The sequence below is a fragment of the Betta splendens genome, chromosome 7, assembly GCF_900634795.4.
Source record: "Betta splendens chromosome 7, fBetSpl5.4, whole genome shotgun sequence".
Taxonomy (NCBI): Eukaryota; Metazoa; Chordata; class Actinopteri; order Anabantiformes; family Osphronemidae; genus Betta; species Betta splendens.
Window position 1 is genome coordinate 13,145,242 of NC_040887.2, and position 24,828 is coordinate 13,170,069.

Consider the following 24,828-nt stretch of genomic DNA (forward strand, 5'->3'; position numbering starts at 1 on the left):
TGTCTGTTATGGGTCTACAGGCCAGTGAACTGTGACCAAAGGAGCCAGAGCTTAACAGCAGCCCTAATGAAGGGGCTGAGGTTGCTTACGTAATGCGCACGCACGCACGCGCGCACACACACACACACACACACACACACACACACACACACACACTGCAATGTTCCAGCTACATAGCCCTTTTTGGACTGTTTATTTGGATACAGGAAAAGGGCAAGGGCTTGTGTATATCTCGCTGTGCACAAAAGGGAAGTCACACAGGCCCTGAACCTGGGGGTGTGTCACCACAGTGTGTGCGTGTGTAGTACTGTTTGGCTAATCTTTCACCCCCCCCTTTCTCAATAATCAAGCTCAAGCTCAGATTCGCGCTCACTTACCGTTGCTTGTGCAAAACTAAAAACGTCAACAGGAAAGCAGAGGAACAGATAACGAGCTAAATCGAGCCTTGCCGTGTTGGACAGAAGTCACAGGAAATGGGTTCAGGTTGAACATTAGCTCTAACACCCAAATGGATACTGTTCCTGTGACTCATTTTGAGGGGTCATGCTTAATTCTCCATAGGACTGAAAGCACAAATCCTGCCCTTATTTATTCCTTGTTCAAACCTTTTTCCTGACCAGTTAGTTTTGGGCTCCACAAACTTATGTTTGCTATTGAATCATAATTTCTCCACATATCCCCTGGGGCCCTGTGTGAAAAGACGGTGCGTGTACTGTACAGTCACATATGAAACTCATCTACTATGATAAAACTGTGGCTTCCAGTTGGGCCCTCGTAATCTTAGCTGCATGTCTGGGTCTGATCTTGGGGTTAAAGCAGAATTTTGCATCCCACAGCCTGTTCATGTCATTTTGCCCAGCAGCTCTAAATTTCCCACTATCACGGCAAGCAATTACTTCCCGTCCCAATCAAATACGTATTTTCCCCATTTTTATTCTCTGAGTCATCCATCTCGCTGGCTGTCTGAATGATGCGTTAGCCACCTTGTCTATGTTACTGTGTAAGTAAATGTTCATTTAGGCTTTGCAGAGGCTTTGTTTAGTGCCATGCATGCCAGGAAAAGACGTAGACATTCAACCAGCTTCTAACAAGAGAAATCCAGATCGTCTGTTATTATCCATTGGTTCCAGTTTCTATTCGCTTACACAGTCTGGGACTATATCCACCCATTTCAAATTTCCAATTGTTATGAGTACAGTAACCCAGTTTTTGCTTTTTGTAATTTTAGAGCTTTTCTAAGTCTGTACCTACAGTACGTGGGTGCTGCTATGCTGGTCAGTAACCCACCCTTTTTTCCCCGTTCTTGCGTATTTGCTCTTCTACATCCCTCTCTCCCAGCAGTGGACAGGCCTGCTGAGGGCTGCTCTCAGGCCAGAACAATAACATCACCCCAAATTCCATCTCACCGGGCCAGCTCTTACGTACAAACTTCCTGCTAACAGACCTCCACCCAACTGCTCCTCTGTGCTCTCATCCCTCTTGCATCCTTTTTCTCTGATCCCATTCACTCTTTTATCTAAAGTTCTCCATATTATATCTCTCTCTCTCTTCTTTCTTTTTGGTCTTGTTCTACTGTTCTACTGTCATCTACTGATTTCTCACCCTTTCTTTCCGAGTTTATCAACTTTCCGTCATCGAACATTTCCTTCCCTTTTCTTTCCTAATCTATGTCCAACAAAATGCTTCCCGTTTGTCTTCCTGTCACCTCTCCAAGTTCCTCACCTATAGTGTTTTGTTTTTGTTTTACTCACTGCATACTTTCTTTTAACCTCCACTCTTGTTTTTACATTTTTCATGGTCATAAAGGTTCAGTGGATCAATGCTATGTTCATCAGTACCAAATTTTTGTAATTTTCTTTTTCTTTTCTACATCCATACCACACATCTTTGCTTAAGCCTCTTCCTCACTGGCAGTAAAATGAGGAGCTGCCTTTCCCTCCACCCCACATAAGGTGGGTTAAAAAGCCCTGACCCCCATAACCCTCTCCCACATCTCTCCAGTCCACCCCCTCCTTCCACTTCTTCCCCATCGCAGCATCACTGCCAGACTTCTGTCCTGCTAGTTTTAGTCCATTCTGTTTTGCTCAGTGCACGCTCTTTGATCCACCAAAACCAGAGGAAGCATGGCTAATGGATAATGCACAGCTCTCGCTTGTCAACGCATGGTTTGGAGCTGTGGGCTTTGAGAGGGATAACTAGGAGATGAGGGAGCAGTCTTGGTATGTCATTATTGTGGGAAATGGGCGTTTGACAGAAGTAGCGTGGTAGCTGCAGGTTCAAGGCACTTGCTTTCTGAACTGGCACAGTCGAGCTAGTATAGAATATTAACACATCTTACCTTGTATTAGACATATATTCTTCATTTCTAAAGAAAAATAGTTCCTTGAATTCCCAGGAATACCTGGAAATTTTATTACGGGAAAATCTGTAATGAAATTTGTTGTGACTCTGGACTTGTTTAGATACTTTATGGTTGACTTGCTGGAAAGATGTAAAGAATGTCTATCCTGCTGCATGATCACAGCATTTCCTTTGATGGTCAGCTTAACAGTCCCCTCCTTTCCTTAAGCTCCCCCTGGGAGAGCCAAGCAGAAAGTGCTGATGAAAGCTTCAATGATGTCTTCAAACTCACTGACTGGAAACTGACAGGAATGTAACTCAAAAGCCACAGTACAAAATGCAGATGTCCCTTAAGCACAAACCGACAGGAATCATTACTTTAAGGCTGCTTTGAGAGGTACCTCACTTAGCTGCATATCTAATCTTCAACTGCTCCCCACATGTCAAATGCCTCTTAATCATGACAAGGTGGACTTCATTTGAAAATCAAGAAGCTGTGTCGATGCACACTCACAGCTAAGCAAAAACAACACCTCTGGTTGAAACATGTCTATCCCTTTAACTTAAAGGTCCTAGTCACAGGAGTGACTTGCCTTATAGGAGGATATAGCTGTGTCTCTCTCCCTCTCTGAATCGTTTGGTTTAATTCCCACACTTTGCTTTGACCCCAGAAGGAAAGAAAACTGCCTCTGTGTCTAGCTGTTTTGATTGTGCTCCAAGCAGCTGAGAGGGAGGCCGAAGACATCGTAGGTCACATGGCTCCCTGTGGTGAAGATTTAATGACCGAGTGGGTATGTAAGTCCCTGTTATGGAGCTTACCGACAACGCAACATGCTCATACAGTTCTGCAGATGGAAAACACAAACAGGAATGTGCACATGGTGCGGGAGGTTCTCTTGGTATGGTACATGGATGAGAAACAAGAGATGAGAGTGAGCCCTCTCCATCTATCCTCACCCTCCTCCCAAGTCAAATAAAGGTCGCGAGTTTGAAGCTGGACTAAAATAAACTTGGGTAAATAAACGAATCAGGAAGATATCAGTCTGTATGAGACTGTGAGAGAGATCAACAACGGAAAAATGTCTGGTGGACCAACCAACATGAGAGATTATTACAGCTCTTCCATCCTCATGCGCAGTCTGTCATTCGTCGTGGCGATAGCTTTACACAGGCACAATTCCCAAAAGCACAATGTCCCCTTCTCATTCTATATTTGCAGCATAGTGTTTATGATATGCACAAAAATGTGTCCAGCCATTGTGCACTGCCAATGGCTGCTTTAGGGCCCATCCTCCTCTGAGGTATGCCACAACTGACAAAGGAAGTGGTCGAGCACTGTATTGTCTTCATGGCACTGTCTTATATTTTAGTTCCATCTTCTAGTTGTGGACTAAGGAGAAATAGTTAGACAGATGGGACACAAATGCAAGAAAGGCAAACTAACAGAGACTTTGCTTTTGTCAGACTCTAAAGTTTGTACATTGTTATAATTTAAAATTTTTAGTTACAAATAATTAAAATGGATATGACTGATGAAAATATATTACTCTTTGATGAGTGCCAAATGGACCATTTGAGCCAAATGGTCTCTTCCTGTTACAGTTAAGTTCTTCCTATAGTTAAGAAGGGCCAATTAGTGTGTCTCAGGCCCTAGCTGGCACACAAACACACCAACAGCAGACTGGCAAAGTCCAAACTGGCAAAGTTCACTGTCATGCTTATGGTTTTAAGTCCCGTAAACATTTCTCACCCATGTTTATTCCCTTCATCTACCTGTGCTCGCTGCACAATCCCACACACATTTATGCAGAAAAGCCCAAGCACAGTTCGAACTAAAAACTTGCCAGCTTATCTCAGCAATTACCAGAGCCGTCTGAGATGAAGCGGTGACTCCTTTTGTGGCCTTTACAACGTTAACACGAGACACTTGTTTCCAGTTACACTGAATGAGTCACACAGTTACTGTACACAAAGTGTGTTTGGCGAAGTTGTGGGACTACGGGAGGGAAACCAGACACCGGACGCCTGTGTTCAATAACCCAAACGCAGACAAATGTTACTCATTCATGTTCTTGTGTTTAGAGTCTTGCAGGGACATATTACGGCATCCATCAATGCAACAACTAGGAAGCCATTCAATCAAGGTCCATTATTTAAGAAAATGGCTCAGAATGACATCAGAAGACGAAAGAGTCACTTGGTGACTTTTTTCTGTGTTGCTCTTTCATCTAAACTCTAGAGTCTTCACCCAAAAATAAGGAAAGGTTGGACTGGGGGACCACAACTGTCCTGATGAAAGACCTTTATGCTAAACAAACATCAGAAGGGTTAGACTGCTCCTCCCCTCATACCCCTACTACCCCTTCCCCACATCCGCTAGATATAGCTCTACTTGATTGGACATAATCGTGTAAAGATGAGGAATGGGACAGTGCAACTACATTCAAGTAAAACAGGATTTTGGCATGTTTAATAGATAAGAATTCCGAGGGGGCGCAGGTAGTAGGATTACACCGAAGTCAATCAATAATTGCACCCGCCAGTAGTCCTGTCCCATTTTGAGGCCCATTATAGTCTCTGGACCTTTTTATTGTTGTGAAATTTAGTGTTTCTTTGTCAGTTTGTCTGTCCAAAATACACTTAAAACACCACAGGAGGAGCCAGAGGCAGACAACCGGGACTAAGAGTGTGAACGCGGAATTACATCTGCTCTCTCTGTGTACATTATACTGGCTTCCTTAAAGACACATCTGATAATGTAGGAATGTAGCCTCAGATGTCAGATTGTTCCCACCAGTGGAGGTTCTTCTGTGTGACCAGTGAGAACGGCGAGTTCCTAGCTTATGGAAATTCCTCTTCTTGCCCAATTAGACATTCAAGCCTACGTTTCACTCATTTGAATCGTTTTCTCCTCCAGCCTTGTTTTCTCTTTCTCTCTCCTATCTCTGGGTCTATTTTTCGCAAACTTTACCTCCACCACTTTTGCAGCTGGGCCAGTTACTCCCTCTCTTTCTCTCCCTCTCCCCAGTTCCCCTAGGGCTAAAGGCTTCACTGGGAGTCTAAGATAAAGAGGAAACTGTTCTTTGAGAGACAAACATGCTAAAATTAAAGCACTCATGTCCTTCTGTTTGTGTGTATGAGCACAAGAGAGTCTGTGTGTTACAGAACTGAAGAGGACCAGCTGGGGGGTGGATTTAGACAACCTGCTACCACCAATCACTCTTTCTGGGAAGTGCGTTTAGGTTAAGTGTAGGGCTGTTGTCAAGAGAACTGAAGCAGAAAGCATTTGCAGTATACTAGACACTAGTAACGAGACAATTTGTCATCAAACTTACGGCAACACCAGCCGGCTGGGGATGTAAATAGAATCCTGGTGAGAACCGGATGGCTGAGGGCAGCAGACCTCCAGATGCGTGCGCACATAAACAGTAAATGAGCTCATAACAGTGGGTAGATGTGTTTGATTTATGCACAAGGTCAAAGCTAATAAAAGCCAAATGTGAGCAAATATATAAACAGGTAATAACAGCTGCTGAAGTCGGGGGCTCCCTTCCCCCTTACATACAAGGTTAGATAATAGCTGAGATGGATACGAGCGTCAGCCTTCCACGCCTCTTCTTATCTGACCTCTCCCTTCCTGGGCTGCAGCGATCGATATCACTATTTAACAAGCAGTCAGTAACCATACATCAGACAGTTACAGTCCAGCTGTCCTGCAACATCTTATTGTAGACTCAATAGACAAAAAACGGCCACAATTGCAATAGGTCTATGTTATTTATATTGAATAAAATTGCACCCCATGATCTGCAAAAGCAACCCATCTTAAGACCGTGAGGATGATACCACAAGTTGTACTGATGAGCCGGATTTGACTGTTGTATTGCGTGCATCACTTCAAAGCCACCCTTTCATCTCTGGATTCATCCTTAAGGCTCTCCTCCTCAGATAAAAGACAGCATGATGGCGGGACGCTGGACGAATGATCTCGACTCATCCACATGCCTTCGCCTTTGGCTGGCTCTCCCTCACCTGCCCTGCCAAGGCCTCCCGGCCACAGACTCTACCCGCACTTCGCCACTCTGCCCATTTCTGGCATCACCCCCCTACACACATCTCTCTGTCTATTCATTATGCCATCTCTCCAATAAGGACTCTTTCACAGAAGCTGCAGTGCGGGGTTGGAGCAAGCCTTCAAGCTCTTCTTGAGGAATGCAACTGAGCTGCCTTCATGTTTATTTGCAGAAAATCGGTTACTGGACTTCAGTTTATTCAAATTGTTGCAGTAATTATGACTATGTTCTTACCTTAGCCTCGCACTTCCTGTGGGCAGCTGTCTTACATACTAAAACGGAGAGAAAAGAGTAATGTCATGCTTCCATTTTCTTATATGCACAAATTGTTTACTGATGCAAACTTTCAACAAGCCCTTTGTGCCCTTATTGCATGTTGCACAGGGTTCTGATGCAGTAATGCCTAATGTTAAACAACTTTCATTTACCCTCTGCCAAAACGGAGCCCCACGTTTGTCGATGTTCTGGCGACACACACTGCACTGACGCTTCTTCTTGAAGGTCTTCTCCTTGAAAACGTGGGGCTCTCCCCTTCCCTGCCTGACAACAAACACACACACAAAATCTGGGTGGTGATACCTATTAGCCTTCATCTAAGAGTGTGACCTTGCAGATGGTCACACATAAAGGAGCTGGACTTGCCCAACTCTTTCCTCAAACAGAAAAACTATAAAATAATCCAGTATGTCTCCATGTGTGAATGAGTGTGTGGTCATTAATATTCTACTTTTACTTCTACTCCCTTTGGTTCTTGAACTTCTGTTCTGGTTGTGTAACTGTCTTACAGTAATAATCCCTTGTGGTTCCCACCCATACCCGACTAAAAAAACCCTTATAATGAATGTAAGTGTATGTGTGGCTAAGAAAGAAAGAGAGCACATGCTTTGAGCGATCGTTAAAAGAAGAGCAGTTCTTTCCCATGTCACTGTGTGTGGTGTGTGTGTGTGTGTGTGTGTGTGTGTGGGTGTACTTGTAATTGTATCAAAGTGAGAGCCAAAAAGCGTATTTTCCTACCAAAGTGATGACATTTTGGCTGGTTCTCACTTCTTTGAAGACCTATTTGAGAGTTAAGATGTGATTTCAGGGCTCAGGTTAGAATTGAGTTTTGGTTCGATTAGTGCATTACAGGTTCTGCCTTTAGTTGTGATGGTTAGGGTTGGGGTAAGGTGCTAGGGAAGGTATTATGTCAATGGAGGTCCTCACTTCAATGTAAGTACAGTACAAGGAAGAGTGTGTGTGCGCGTTGTCATGGGTGGTGTCGGATCCACACATGGCGTGGCTCTGAGCACGAGAGTCCTAATCCACCGAGCGCAGCGTTGTGTACCTTCAAGCATGGATGCATAATTGGATAAGGTGGGGGAAAATTAGAGCACATGAACCAGCAGCATGTCATGTGTGGAAATCGCATACTGTGGAACCTGGCAGGTGTCCAGTCAAAAGTGCCGAACTTGGGACAGAAAGCGCGCTCACACTTACGTAGAGTGCAGATCAAACACGCGATGCGCAGAGAAGCACGGCGACGCGCGAGAAGGCGATCGCGACTCGTGTTTCCACAGCTTTGATAATTACACTGACATATACGCACAAAGGGGGTTTTGTTTCCTCAGTGTGCTTTTTCTCCTTGGTAACAAAAAACGGAGCTGTTTGCACACTTTTTCCATTATCCCCAGTGCTTTGACTCCGCTCTCAGGCTTGGACGGTGTTTTGGACAGCTGCCTGCCTGGCATCACCCTCTGCCAGCTGTGTTCAGTGGTTGCTGGCCTGCACCGGCACAAGTGTAGTACGAACCGCAGGCAGCCTGGATGGGCGGAGGTGGGTCCAAGTGGGTTGGCTCAGGGTTTGTCCGTCATACGATACCCTGCAGCCCATTACCTTGGGATGCTGTCAGCTGTGACAAGACTATTCTAGTTCATATTTTACTCACAGTAACGACCCAAATCCACAAAGGGTTGATTAAAATTTTGATGTTATCATATCTTGATCTGGTTTTGATTAATTCTGATCTCCAAACAAAACAAACACCTCCTCTTCCCCTTGATTAGGTTCTTAAGTTAAACTCCCCCATGTGTTCCTTGGTTTAGTAGCTCTGACTCAACATTTGCAGGCCTAGCTACTGACCAGAAATGTCACATTGGCCTTTGACACACATTGTTTTTTCTTGTGTGAGTGTGAGGGCAGACTGATGTCAACAGGCCCTGGCGTTCAGATCTACCATGTGTGTAAAAAAAGCAACTGGTTTAGCGTCAGCTAAACTACGGTGGTGATGCGGGCCGGGAGATAAACACATAGGAGAGGTTGGCAGCATTCCTCCTGTTTAAGAACAATCGAGAAAGCTATACAGCCCAACCACATGCAATCATGGTCCAGGACAGTGGCACTTATCACTGCTACTGACTGCTGAGCGAGGGCGCGTAGTTGACACCAGCTCACACACTGCAACAGCGTGCTTGGGTGCGGGGGTACTAGAGGGCAAAATATTCTGTTTGAGCAGAAGGTTATTTTAGAGTAAAAACACCAATTATCCCAGTGGGGCTCATTTCCATTCTTGGGCAAAGCAGCTGGCCACAACTCAACCGCCAGGTTTCAGTAAAACAAACACTCAATCCAACATGGATGAGAAATATTGCAGTCAACGACAAACAGTAGTAGTAGAGACGATTATTCTGGCTTCACTCTTCATCTTTGGTTTTCTGCCATTTTTGTAGTTTTCTAACAGTGGATATTTGTTCTTTAGATGGCCCAAACTTTAAGAAGGGTTAGATGTTAGAGCAGCTTTTGATCGCTGCAGCTCTATATTAAGCTGTAAGGACTGTCAAAGGTTAAATTATAACTTTGACATAGATGGAGATTCACACTAACAGCTTCCACACAGGGATGTTAATTGGGTTAATTTCCAACCAGTTCCTAGAACTTTTCTTTACCAGGTGCCAAAGTCCCAGAATCTCCCCTGGTGTAGAAAAACTCTTAACTCTTAATCACATTGCAAATATGTACCATGCAAAATGTACGAAAGATCGGCTCAACTAATTACAAACCTTCATCTAGAAAAAGCACAGGTAGAGGTACTGTGCTCCTGGTCCTAAACAAAAGCCCCTTGTTTGTTTGTTTTCAGTCAACAAACTTGATTGGATGATTTATTTTAAAAATCCAACATTGTTTACTATCTAAAATAATCATCTGTTTATTATAAGTGTGCCCTGCAATAGGCTGTGGCGACCTGTTCAGGGTGTAGCTTCCCCCCGCGACCCCACATGGGATTCAGTGGTAGAAAATGGGATGGATGTTTATTATAAAAGCGCATTCAGTTTGGCCTCATCTGCCCACAGAACATTCTTCCAGTGACCTTTGTACTGGCCTCCGTAGCTTTGGAGAAGCTTGTAAATAGCCAGAAATGTGCTTTTTGGAGAGCAATGACTTCTGCCTTCATTGCTCTATGGTTCTTTGAGACCCTAGACTATTAACTGGGCTGATGGTGGGATCCTTGCAGGTTTACTCTTCATGGAGAGTAACAACAGTGTTGATTGTTTTCCATTTGTACACAATTTCTCTTACAGCTGACTGGTGGAGTCCTCGCTATGTTCTTTTGTGAATCCTTTAAAGCCTGCGGAGCATCGGCAAGACCACACCTGGTTGTGATCCTGTTAACAGAGACACCTGACGCCAATTAAATAAATCTGGCCACACTGATCCAGAATCACGCAGGGATCACAGATTCAGTACAGACTGCAAACTGGGGCAAAGTGAGTTAATAACCTGGGAGCCAGTGGAGGAAACCACAGTGAAAGAAGTTTACAACTTAGAGGAAGATTACAACGCAAGAAGGGAGGAAAACAGCTGGTAAAATGTGAGTGTATGAGCTGGAACCCCTGGATAGCAATTACTGTCAAAACATCTTACTCCAGGAAAAGATATTTGGGTTTCAGTACTATGAGCTAATAAAAAGCAGAAACCCCTGGATGTTGAACCTTCAATGTCTAAATGGATAAAATTTTTAAATTTTAGGGAAAAAAGAACAAACTATTTACTCATAGTGTAAATATACATTTCCTCAAACCAAGAGTCCATCTAACATCGCTGACACACCTCCACTATGTGACCATTGCAGCTCCAACGCCTCCACTAGTTGGGACCTGCCTACGCTTCCACCGAGGTGGCAAAAGTTGTTAACAACTACCAGAGACCTCAGGAAGAAAAACACGAAGATACACACACCTACCCACATGCAGACGTGTGTCCCTGCAGACAGTCAGTGGAAATGGACAGCCTTCCCTTTCCCTCTTCCCGTCCCCACATCCCTCCCCTGCACCAGGACAGATCCCACCTCCTCAACAACATATGCTACAAAACACAAGGTCCTTTTCTAATATTTTCAGCCTTCTGGCAGAAAAAGAGAACCAGAGGTTTCTGGAGTCAAAGAGATGCTTTCTAATCAGGGATCCCTCCCCTTCCTCACAGACGTCTGCCAGCCGTCATGGAACACTCGATGAATTGAGCCCGAAGAAGTCAGACACACACAGGCAGAGATTTATGCATCCAAATGCAGCAGCGGAGGGTCGTTCGTGCACATGGACACAGGCCGGGAAGCGGCGCTGCCCTCTTTGTCGGATCTAAATATAGTTCTGATATTTGGGAAATGATGTGCATTGTATGGGAGCGGTTCGTGACTTATTACAAGAGTAGACCCTGTGTGACTTAAGCGTCAGCCGCAGATGGTCAGTGAGGGCAAACGCTAAAAATGCCCTGCGGGGGGAAACCGGCAAGTGATCTGTCACTTATAAGAGGACTTCATCTTCAAATATGTTGAACATTATTTTTAAAACTGGCTGGATGGGGTGCATACATTTCAACCCTGGTTCAACTTGACTGATTAGATTGTACAGATTTGCATGTTTTATGATAATTGTAGATAATGCAGACACAAGCCCAGGACTTGGCTGTATGCAATGTTTTTAGGTCTTCAAAAGGAATTTACAGACATGACACTACGTTTCAGGAGATGTTTTAAGTTTCTAGTTTGTGATGGGTGAAACTGAACAACCAGCAAGAACACTGGTGATGTTGTCATGGCTGCTAGTTGTAGTATATTGGTCTGTGCTATACTGTAACAGTGATGTGCTTGTTTCGTCTACTTGAATCCCACCCTGCATTGAAGAGTGTGCCCGTATCTTAATTCCTGCTTCACCCGCACACCGTCGTGTGCATTAATAAACGTGCGTCACTTCATTTGTATGTAAGTGCACGCGTGTATATCCAAAGGGGTGGGACTCAGGAACAGGCCGTCTCTGTTCCCTACACTGCCTGTTCCTGAGGTGAGGTCAGCGCGCCTCCATGTAATGCTTCCTTTGCTAAGAGTCACACACACAGAAAGGTCTCACTGCTCCAGTCCAGAATGGCCGACACCCCCCTACTGAGGTTGGTCATTTTTACTGGTGAAGTGCACCATCTGTTTTGAAAGTGGGCCCTCTGTAAGTGATTGACATCACCCCAGGGTCCATGATTAAGTGATGGCTAAGCATGTTAAGTAGAACCCGATCTGATCTGATCTGATCTGATTGCGGCCTCGATCGTAGGACAGCCCAGCAAACTTGAGGGGGAAGTATTTGTACCACCCTGGTTCAATGCTGCATGATTTGGTGAATAGCTGCCACTGTAGATCTGAAATCAGGGGACGTGAACCAGCCTCTGTTTCTGCCTCCTGACTCCCAGACAAACCAACCATCATCATGTGCCATTAGGCACCAGGTTACACCCAGTTATTACAAATATAGGATGCCTCTGTGCCCTGAACACAACTATGGTGTTGTACCCATGAGCTTCTCACCAGAGTACCTGCAGTACTTACTTAATGACAAAACAGGATATTTACTGATCATTCATTTCCTGACAAGGGTTTGCCTTTGTGTCCAGTTTGATAACCAAAGCTTATCTCCATGAATTATGGTACAAATAGCAAAAAAACTGCACCGTTATCGGTAAAGGAAAGCTCGGTGGGTTTAGACAATGTTATCTTGTTGTTAATCCAGTTGTTCCCTCGCTCTGCACGGTGGGATAGGAACTTTGACAGGCTGGGATCATGATATGGCGCTAAAACTAATTGGCTGATGGAATGAACAGCCATCATAATCACCATCCACATTGAAATATATATAAAAACCTGTGGACTGGCAAAGTGAGCTTGTTTGTGGAAACGCACACACCATCACAGATCACAGTATCCTTTTATTTCAAGCCTATTGTTCTAATACACCACAGCAAGAGAAAGGTCTGCTCTTCATCATCTAACAAATTCCAAATTCAATAAAAAAGTAACAGAAAGAAGAACATCTGATACAAACACTCTCTGCAGCTCTCGTCCTTGGAATGTTTACCTCAAGCTTTCAAACGTAGTTTGGCCACTTTGAATAATTGTTTTTATTACTGCTTGTACTTAAATCACCTGTCACCCCACTGCGCTCATTGAGAAACTTCAGAGAGGAAACTTTCCCCACTAATATGAAGTTAACAATACCTGACTGGCGCTGACGCACGAACAATGGGGGCGGTGGGTGGGGGCTGATTAGTGCATCATATGACCCGATACCGAACATTTCACGTCAGTTTATTTAAGTGCGACGCGTCAAGAACAGCAACAAGTCACTAATTACGCAGGAACAAAAAAAGGGAAAAAATTTGAAAACGTAGGCGACCACCCAATTAGGTGTCTAATTAAAAGGTACACAGAGCAGGAAAAGACCTTCAAAAATATCTGAATAACATTTTATCCTATAAGATGGTCCAACATTAAAAATATACTGGCAGAACTTTGCGTAAACTGTTGTGGGATCTACACAAAATGTTATGTCAGATTGTCCAAGTGCGCAATTGCTGAGGCACAAAAAGTTCGCATCATACGCAACATTGATCCAAAGTCTTCCAGGTATCAATTGTTAACCAGCAGCGCACAGACAGTCACACAAACAGCCCCAAGCCCTTAAAAGTTTCTCTCCAGACTAACATTTGACTTACCTTGTTCATTTTCCCCGCTAATCGTTAGTCTAATCGCTGCCCCTCACTCTCAGGGAGGCCATCACTAACACGGCCCGCGACTGTGAGACGGCTTGTTTTTCTCTACCCCGGTCCGCCCTCTGCGCTGGAACAGGAGGGCGGGAGCCTCCACGCAGCCCAAAGCATGTGTGGAGTACTATTACTGGCCTTCACCTCTCCATTGGTCCGTTCCCGGAGGGGAGCGCGTGGAGGCGCCACTTGGATTGGCCGAAGGACGCACCAGAATGTTCCTGCAAAGGCTTGCAGTGTGGCCGACGCGTGAGCTGGTTCAGAAGTGACATCACGGGCATTTTACATATTTAAATGCTTTAATTGTGAAGTAATTCCAGCAGGCCAGCAGGAACAGTAGCACTTAATGGGGATAGTTTCAAACTGCTGCTAGTTCAAACTGCTGCGCTCCCCCTCGCAGTTGAGCATCTCCTCGCAGTCCATCTATAGTTATCTATTTATAGCCTGTTTTTGTTTTTATTCATAGGCACCTCCTCCTGCCAATCCACAGGTCCCCGCCTCTTTGCTTTCTTTTTTGTCCTAGGTGTGCCAAGTGCACTAAAAAATCCAGGTAAACACGGATGTGCCTGCGTTCGGGTTTCCACTAAAGCTGCAGCTCAGCAGTGTGTAAATGGCGCCACCCAGTGGTGAAACGCGGGAAATAAAGCACTGCTGAGCAGAGCGCGCGCCCTCATCTTAATCACTTTTCGACAGGACAGCAGCCGTTCACTTTCAGTCAGTGCGGGCAGAGATTAGCTCGTGTTTGTATATTGTAGAAAAAACATAAAAATGAAAAGATTTTTTTTAATTTAAAGGAAAATCTGAGACATCTGTTCTGATTGTTTTCATTGACTGAATCTTTGATCTCTTGCCAGCCTTCCTGTATGTGCTCAATGCTGTGATTACTCTTTTTACGTCCCTGTTTTTTTTAAAACATTTTTTGTCTTGACTGTCTTTATATCTAAGCTGCTGAATTTATTCGGCTTCAAACTGATTATCCTCAGTGAAGTGGTTCTTTCTGCGGCCCGTACCTCTTAGTTGTTTCCATATGTGATAGACTGACATGCAGGTACTTGGGCTGCACAGTTTCTCCCCGCCGTTAAGTGCACAATCTAACTGCGACTCATGATGTAATCCTGAAAACAACACGTGCACTATGCAGTCCCTTCCTTTCACTCATGACTAAAGAATTTATAGTAAAAAAAAAAGGGAGGACTGGTGGATTTAGGGTCCTGGGAAAGTTTGACTGTTTGTGGAACGTGTGTCTCTTCGTCTTCTGGATCATGGCAGGATGATGGGGGAATGAGACGAGGGGAGACTGATTAAGAAAGAGAAAGCAAAGTGGTGAGGGGGAAAAGGTAACGAGAGAGGTTTGGAGGTGATGTATGCAACTGCTGAAGTACCCCGAGAGACAGGAAGCTGGTGCTTGGGATTGGAATGAGGGGTTGAGCCGGTGAGCAAAGTGGGGGATGGTTACGTTAACGATATATGCGAGGAGAGAGAACCGAGTAACTAGGGAGAAATTTAAAGGACTTGGAGTAGAATAAAATATGTGGAATGAGATCTTTTATTACGTTAGACATCGTGGACAGGGCAAAGCAAGGTGCTTTAGTGATGATAAGTCTATCATAAGTCGAGAGCCTTGAGCAAGTGGGAGGACATGAATCAGGCTTGGGGGTAAATGGGAAAGATACAGTCGGAGTGGGAACCGGGGCAAACAGGAAACGTGGGGAGGAGGAGGCTCGTGAAGGGGGCTCTGTCGCCTGATGAAGAATTGTGCAAGACAGCGCTGAGCCAAGGCTTGATAAAGTCCAGCTGTCGAAGGAGCAGCACAGGGATGAAGTGAGAGGAGTGGGCGAGACAGGAAGATCCAGAGGACACACACGGGCACGTTCACAGTGGAATGATCTCCTGTCCATCGGCCGCTTTAAACGCTCCCTAAGCCCGAAGACGTTTTTCAAACCTTGGCCAAACAACCACATCAGCACAAGGAGAAGGAAATATTTCATGCATAGTTTCGGTGTGAGGTGTTCCTCTTTAGGGCGGTGCGCGGATTTGTTGGGGGGGCTTCAGCTTTCGTCTGCGTCCCTGCTGCACACCACAACTGCTCCTCAAACCCCGCACAGACTCTGGGGAAGAATAAACAACTCTCCGGGAATTCACCTTTTTCAGAGTGAGAATTACTTCTATTCTATTCTGGACGTTGGGGGGTCTATATTTACTCCAGAGCGGCCAGTGTTCCTTCCTGTGCTGGGTGTGTTTTGTGGAGAATGCCTGTGGTTGAAGGCCTCAGTGCTGGTCACAGCCAATCTAAACTATGTTGTCCATGAGAAATTACAGAGAAGCCGGATAAATAGTTTAAAAAAATACTGAAAACCAGTGCCCGTATATTTCTAGAGTCAACAGCAAACACAAGAAAAAGCAAAAAATTGTGCAACTGCATTTTTCTACCGCCCACAGAAGGGTCAACATTTACCAGCTACCAGTGATAGTGTTCACCACTCGTGCTGCAGAGTTAGAATCAAGAACAAAGAAGGGTTATGTTGAAATGATGCTGACTCTTTGCTTAAGGTCTCAGTAAATAGTGGACCGTCAGAGTCACCTCAGCTGATCGTCAAGCAGCTGATCCGCCTCGCATGCGCCCACCTGCGTGACAGAGGTGAGAAAGCTGCACTAGATCGCCTTAGAAATGCTCCCAAACTAGTTCAAACTAAGTATCAGACAAATATTGTGTGAGGATGGGACCTGTGAACAGCTGCACAATCCATTCCACGAGCTAATCCAACCAGTACAGTTAGAGAACTGGCAGATATAGTCCAGCATCAAACCTCACGGCACATCTGCATCATCATCATCATCATCCTGCAGCAAGTGCGAGTGAAAGGAACCAACTGAGGCCGCCAAGCGATTCCAATAATGACTCTCATACCTGCCAAACTACACACAGCTTTACCACCAAGCTTTCCAAGATATTAAAACCTTTATCTTTTCAACAAAGACAAACACACAACCTGCAGGTTCCACTTATTGCCATATTTGTGAAGAAGGCCAGTCTAATTTATTGATTCTTTTCCGAACTTGTTTAATCTCTGTGAACAACAACAACAGAGATAGTAAAGCACATTAAGTTAAATGTACCTCTAATAACACGAGCAAACTATGTAAGCATAGCACAATTATATAACAATGATAACAAATTTAATGGAAACATCATGTGTTGCTGCCAGGTTTCCAGGAAGTTCTTGGCAAGAACCTCACAGAGAATGACATCATTGAGACATTAACGCTTCCCTAGAATCGCATTTATGTCAGGTTCTCACTGATAACCCATCTGCAGACGCTCTCACCACTACAGCACGGCTGCCCACGCACCCACAAGAAAAACTGAAAACAAGTCCATAACAAACCACGAGACAACGTCTCCTCCCCCGAGAGTGGGATTTAAGCGGTTCCCACAACCCCGCAGTGGGGTCGGCGGCTGCTGGATGCTGCGAGCGGAGGGCTCGGCGTTCCCACGCTGCTCGGCGCGGGATGCGGAGCCAGCGCCGCGCACGGGTTGGAGGCGGTGACGCGCACTCAGACGCGCGTCAGCCGTGGCCGGACGAGCCCGAGTGACGCCAACCGCCGAGCGCTCAGGGTTCCCAGTGTTCCCAGTGCTCCTGTCCGGCATCACAGCAGCGCTATTGTGTCTGCACAGATGCGGCCCGTGCGCAGCGTCATCTGCATCATCCTTTAAACGAAGGCCAAACGCAACAAAGCACGGGCAGCACAGGCGTCCAATAGAAACAGTCTCTTCTTCTATCCTCACATCTGCCCGTCTGCCAGATTAAAATATTTCTCCCACTTTGCCATCACACATGCGTCTGAAAGCTTCAGACGCCGCGTGCTGCTGCATCGTCACAGAGCCCAGGGTGACGCTTTTGAATATTTGCATGAACAATCACAGAGACTTTGTTCACACCTAATATCGTCACACCCTCACGTGAACACACGCGTCCACTCACCTTCGTCAGCCTCATCCTGCTGCTCCCGCTCCTCTCCAGGCTCCGTCTCTTCAGCGAGGAGCTCCTGGCCACAGGCACCGGTTGCACCTCCTCCTCCCCGCACCAGTCCGTGCTCAGGACACAACCCATATAGGTGGACGCGGTCCTGATCCTGGTCTCTCTCCCACGTCTCTCTTCTTCTGTCCTCCCTCCTCCTCGCTCCCTCTCCGTCCTCTTCCCCCTGTCCTCTAAACTGGCTCCAGCTCGGACTCCTGAGCTGCTGTTTTCTTTTTTTTTGTTTTTTTTTTTTGCAGATGCAGTGGAGGAGGCCCTTCCCCTTTTCCTGGCTCTCGTTGGGCTTCGTTACGGGGACAGGGCGAAGGACACACTCTGCGTGCTCTCCCTGCCACCACCCAGCCCCTTTTCTTTCTACACACACTTAAAAAAACACCCCTCTCACCAACTCAGCCCCGCTGCATGTGCATTCCCCGTTTCTGTGCCTCCACCCACTCGTGCCTTCACCCATGCATTCTTCGTTTCACGTACATTGTTACAAACTTCAGTGCCATCAAGTCTTTGCATTGCTTCTTCTTTCCGCTTTTCTGTCACCCAATCAGTCCCAGCTGCTGTACAGTACTTCTCGGCCTCACACTTGACCTTTGTCCCAAATGTCAACACTTCCTCTTCCCATCCTGTGAAGGTTCCTCCGCGTCCCCTGTCTCTACCTGTGCGCCTTCTCTCCCGTTTGTCCCATCCCAATAACACGTCCCCCTTCCTTCTTTCTTCCTCTCCTCCTGCTTCTACCCCTCTAGGAGGATTGCTTCACTCTTACATAGACAATTACCTCTCTGTTCCCCCACCCACTGCCCTCCACCCATCTCTCCTCCGCAGCTCCCCTCGGTTTCCTGCTCCCAGATACAGGCAGTCTCTCCTTAGCTCACGGGATACATTGTTAGCATTGTCTAGAAAACAACCAAGAAAGCCACAACAGCGATTGCAGCTGTTGGGATGCTGAGTGAGGCAGTGATTCACAGTGGCCTGGACTGAGCTTGCCCTTGTTTACAGCGCAATGGCCTGTTTGTTGCAACTGTGGAACAAGGTATCGTTCACCACAGAAACCACACCTAACCAAAGCGTTTAAAAAAGTTTTGTTTTTTGTCTAGATAAGCAGGGAAACATGTATTTCAAGCACTTTGCAAGATTATTTTCACCCCAAAGTGTGAAAAATATCACTGCTAGACTCTTTATTCCTCCAGTTGTTTATTTCTTCTCCCTTGAGTGTTTTGGCTGAGCTCACAGGGCTTGGAGGAGTAGGACTGTACCCCTTAAAAGGCAAATTCTTGATGCGTCTCCAAAGCCTCCCTCCTCCCCCCAAACCCCCTTTCCCTCGCATGTTTTTGTCTCTCTCTTGTGGCTCACTCATCTTTCTTTTCTCTCGTCAGACTGAAAGCGCTGGCGAGACACTCGTCTCTTTGGCCCAGGACAACCTTCCAGGTGTCTGTGTTTGCCTCTCGTTCCGTATGCCATAAATCCGTTCACGCATCCGTTCACCCCCCCAAACACACACACGCACGCACGCACGCACGCACGCACGCACGCACGCACGCACGCACGCACGCACGCACGCACACACACACACACACACACACACACACACACACACACACACACACACACACACTCCTCAGGGCTCCAGACCCTCAACCAGTTAACCCCTCTTGTTTTCCTCCCGTCCTTCTCCTCCATGTATATTTCAGCTTCTTAGACATGAGCTCAGTCTGTAAACAGTGTTTACAAGGAGCCCCCCTCCTGGTTTTATGTTCTGCGAAATTAATTATTTTTAATTAACTCGGGTCTTGCCAAAACCCCAAGTTTTGCATCTGGAAAATATGGAGAACGATGGCAGCTTTTGCATATTGGGCCATTATTTACTGTTATAAATAAGCAGGGATGTAAACATAGTTAAAGCCTCTCCCTCAACCCCTCACACCGAAACTGAAAAACAGAAAACAGCTGTAGCTGACTTTTTAAAACTTACTTTAAAGCTAGTTGGTAAGTTTATTAGACCTGGAACATGTAAATAAACTCAGGGTGGGCATCATTTTGTTAATGCTGCGATCTCACAGACAAGATAAATGTCTAAATATGGAGAAAGAGACTGAAAAAAAGGTGACGGTAAGCCGAACCCACAAACGCTGGATTTGCTGCTTTTGTAACATTGTTCAATAGATCAGAGACATGGACATCTCTCAGCCCTCTCCCTGCCCCTTCTGCTGCATCCGTGCATCTGTCTTCGTCGGTCAGTCGCGTACAGCGCCACAGCTTCATCGAGCGCTTGTGAAATATGCACAACGATAACATGTTTGTCTGGCCACTGTCTAACCGAGGACGCCCGTGCCAAGGGTGTGTGCACTGGTTCAGCTCAGATCCCACCAAGTATGAGGCCTACAGCACTGCAGGGACAGAACCAACGGCAGACAGACATGTTGACTGGAAATGACGAACGGCTGCGTGTTTCTGGGTTTCCTTTGAGGTCTGTCTGACCCCTAGTGGGTCAATAGGTTCAGTCTGATTCAATGTTGTCTTTCAAAAGAACGTAACATGACAACACGTTTGAATATCTGAATCCCCCTGGGATTCGCTGTTCACTGTTCTAAACATTACAAGTCACATATGGCCAACATGTTGGCCAACATTACCAACCATGGGGGGGGGGCGTCAGGTCTGGGCCTGGATGCCACAGACATTACTGGCATGGGCTGCCACATTGTTGGCTTCAATTCTTTGTGGATATGTTGGTAATAAAGAAACTATGTAGTCATAAAAACCTCATGAGGTTTAGAAATGCAACACTATCAGAGAAATGAGAAAGAAGACAGAATTAGAAAAAGTATTATAGTTGTAGCACAGCTTTGCATTGTGGCTATTGGGCAAATATTTTCATAATGTGAGGCATCAAAGTCATACCCACAGCTTAGCATCAGACCCAGAGCTCATACAGAATACAAAAGCCGGAAACACAGGAAAATAGCTTAGTCACCCTGGAAAAATATGGGAGGAAACAGAAGTAAAAGTCAAGCCAGGCTGGAAATGTGTCACATCCACATGGACACAGTCTTTTCATCTCCTCACTTTGGATCTTAGTCACTCACCTACTCCTTTGTAGCTTTCATTTTAGCTGGTTAGTAATTTATGAATTTCAGTTTGTAGATAACTGATGCAGTATTGACTGAACCAGCTGTACGGGGTAAGATATGTATGGATTGGACTGCTAGCAGCGCCATGGTTTTATTAAATTAAGGCTATTTTGTTTTTATGCTGTAGTGCCACTGGACGTTGCGGTGTGGCCACGCGGTCGTCTACTTGCACATTCATGAATATTCAGTCTTACACTCACCAATCATTTAGACTTTTGCACATTTAGTTAAATGTGAGAAAACTAGTTATAGGTTCTCCTTTTACATTCGGCACCCCATAGTGGTTACTCTCTCTTTACTGCTACAAGGTACCTAGGGTCGCTGGGTGTGTGGGACACAGGTACTCTCACCAATATGGTTCAGATCTATGGCAGTTAGCTGCAAAGCTAGCTAAGCTAGCAGAACTGACTGTGGCAGGTGTCGGCCCCCAGGTTGTTAGTATAAACAGTACACATTTATTTCAATACAATACAGCACTTTTATTTCACAAATTCCATTGGGGATGGGTTAAATGCAGAAGGCCAATTTCTTTGTTACATTGTATGTAATAATGACCAATAAAGCCTTCTTCTAAAGCTCATGGCCAACTGAAGAGCACTCACAGCACTCAATACTGAGTTGCGGCTTCTATTGCCTGAATCACTGCATCAATGTGGCATGGAGTGGATTGGTCTGTGGTATTGCTCAGGTGTTGGTTGTAGTACTTTTCCTATTTCTGGTGCATTTTCACCAGTTTTTGCTTGACATTGGTGGGGTGCTTTGGTCTGAGCACAGCAGCAGTAGTGGGAGAGTGCTCCTTAACACATGGCCCATTAACATCTCAGCTGATGTGAGCCCCAGTTGTAAAGGAATGCCACAAAATGATGGAAGGAGATGAGAGCAGAATTGAGGACCCAGCAACGCGCAGCACTGGCACAGAACAGGTTTAATAAAAGGACTCAAATGGAAAAAGGCCAAAAGGCCAAAAAGACCAAAAACACTCCTTCAAATCAAACCTAGCTCAGAGACCAGGAGGGATGAACACTAGGAACACAAAAGTACTAAAGAAAGCAATAGCACAAGCAACAAAAAGCAACTCAGTGTTCACAGGCACAAAACCAAACAGACAAAAAACAGGAAGTAAACTGGAACCGGCAGAGAACAGTACCTAACTGGAGCTAAAGCGTGGAAACATGGACAGACTTACAAGGGGTCGAGTGAATGAAGTGGGGTATATGAGCAGAGGACAGGTAAGTGGAATGAATGAATCAGTCCAGGTTTCAGGTGGCAGAGGGGAAGATCAGGGAGGAGGTGGGGATCAAGGGCAGAATCGGGGGGAAAGCAAGTGAGGGAGACGGAGGCAGGGATGAGCTGAGGATCCTGACACCAGTGCTGTGACCAGCGTGTTTCTCAGAGCCAGTAGTGCAAGGTGAGGATGTGCCTTAGTCTGCTCTGCTTTCTTCAGCATCAACTTAATGGTTTTAATGGTCCTCTCTGCCATGCCGTTTGATTGTGGATAGCCGGGGCTAGACAACGCCCTTTCAATTCAAGTGGAGATCAAGCTTTAATGTCAGACTGCACCACCACCGACACACCAAACACAAACTGGTGGAGTTTTTGTGCAGAAAACACCACTGCTAGCAGGTCGTTCTCTATCCTGGTTGTGCACCTAACTAAAGACCTGTCCTCTACCACCAACTCCATAGCAGTCTTAAAAAAGCACAAAAGCGTCTCCACTCTCTCCAGAGACTTCGAAGCTGGTCTACACCTCACCTCATAACATTCTACAGGGGCACCATCGAGAGCATCCTGACCCACATCTTCACGTCCTGGTTTGGCAGCTGCATGTACCAGGACAAACACAGCTTGACAGGATCCTTTAAACTGCCAGCAAAACTGTTGTTGCCCCTCTCCCATTTCTGGAAGAGCTTTACCATCAGGGCTGTGTGGGTAGAGCATATTCCATCATGCATCCACACTGCTGTGAGACGCACGCCAGACTACAGCCTTTACACTAAATGAGTGGAAAGATTGCCATCTACTGTACCTGCACTGTGTCACCATGACAATGTATGTGTATGCAGGTGAAGTATCTTCTTATTTCTATTGTAAGTCTTTCTTTTTATTCTGTATTTTTTTAAGTAGAAATTATTTATTATTTCTTTTTATTACTATTCTACACTGTAAGCAGCTGGTGAGAAACTTTTGTTTTCGTTTGAGCCTGTGTATTTTGCATATAATGAGTGAAATGACAAGGAATCTTGAATCTTGAAGTGATCCTCCTTTTTGAAACTGTTTCCTACTTATAGACCCATGAAACACAGTCAAGACCATGTTTACTTCCTAGATATCTGTTACGACCAGAACAATAAAGCCCGGCAGAGGCCAGGCTTTGCACTGACAAAATGTGCAGTAGCATTTACTGGTAACAATTTACACAAAGAAATCCTAAGTAAATATCACAGGGCTTATTTTTGAGTAAACTATATTTATTAGCACATAGTTTTTATCCAAATGGCTAGGGGAGTAGGAACGGGACGGCTTAGTCCAGACATTTACGGTGTGGAATCCACACCAAGACTTCGTCGACTTCTTCATCTTCTTCTGGGTTGTTTGACGGAGGCTGCCATCTTTAACGGTTGATTACCGCCCCCTGGCGGTCTCCCAGCGGTCCATTTCTATTGCAGCCTACCTAAGAGATGACTCCTGTAACTAACAGTCTTTGCCAGTGACCTGAACCATCTCTAACAACAAGATTAATCAAAAAGGGCGGTTTTAAGCCTGACCTTGAAAGTGTAGAGTGTGTCAGCTTCTCAAACCTGAGCAGGAAACTGGTTCCACAGGAGAGGAGCTTGGGCATTCTACATTTTAAAACTCTAGGAACCACAAGTAGACCAGCATTCTGTTGGGAGCATAAGGAGCTAAAAGGTCTTTAAGATAAGAAGGAGCTTTATCAATAAGTGCTTTGTAGGCGAGTTGGAGAATTTCAAATTCTATCATTTTATAAGCAGCCAGGTCCCATCAGAACTGGGGCTGCAGCATTTTGAATAAGCTGTAGGCTATTTAGGTAGCTGTTAGTACGTCCTATGAGAAAGGAGTGACAGTAATCCAGCCTAGAGGTAACACATGCTTAAACTTGTACCTAAATTTGAGCTGAACATTGATGGAAGATACAAGAATTATTAAGAGAAAATATAATAATAATAATAATATCAACACATTATAAGGTTAAAATGTCCCTTCATACCTTCAAACTGAAAGGGGCAGAACCCAGTAAGAGAGTGGTTACTGTAACATGCCACATTTAAATAATAATAAATCCTAAACTCTGCTATAAAAGTACACAGATCTTTGTGAGGACATAGTATTCTACATCCTACAGACTGCTCTGTGGACATGTGGACATGTAAGGTTGTCCTATGTGAGATTATCAGGCTGTTCTACTTCTCCCACTGGTCTCAGATCAGCTTTTCTCCTTTTGCCAGAGTTGAGCTCAAGAGCTGGAGATTGCCATTTACCAGTGTGGTCACAAAATGCAGTTACATCATTAGTGTTGCAGACTCCCTAATTATTACATATGTATTCAATAAGTTAATGTATATAGTAAACTGAAGTTTACTTACTTAGTTAGGAAGAAGTTCATATGGACAAATGAACAACCTGAGTAGTGTTACAACACTATTCTGATCTCAGTCATTTATTTATTTAGCACTTAATGAAAGTGTTATAAGTAATAAGCAGTTATTTGTACCATTCTACATCTCAGTGAAACACAAAGCAATACAAAGTGATTGATGTTTAACATGAAACTTATTTATTTCAATTGGTTTCAAATTATTTATGACAACGACGTCGTTGTCATAAATAATTGTCGTTAAGCTTACCACAAATTTACTACTCAGGTAAATTACTTATTGCATTGAGCCTCCATAGACCCAGGTGACAACTTCTCTCCAGGTGGTCCTATGGTCTCTGTTGTCACAGTTCTCCAGCCTCCACAGCTGCACCTGTCGCAACCAAAATGAAAACATTGGCTTCAGGAGTACATGAAGTAAAGTACAGACTACGAATAAGCTAGGACGTGTCATTCTTACTGAACGTAATTGTGCAGCTGTGGCTCCCGCGATCGGTTTGACAGCTTAGGTCCGGGCTGCTTGGAATGCCGGCTCTTGGTCCAGATTAGTTGTCTCTGGTAAAGTGAAAGCATTAGAATACAGAGTGAGT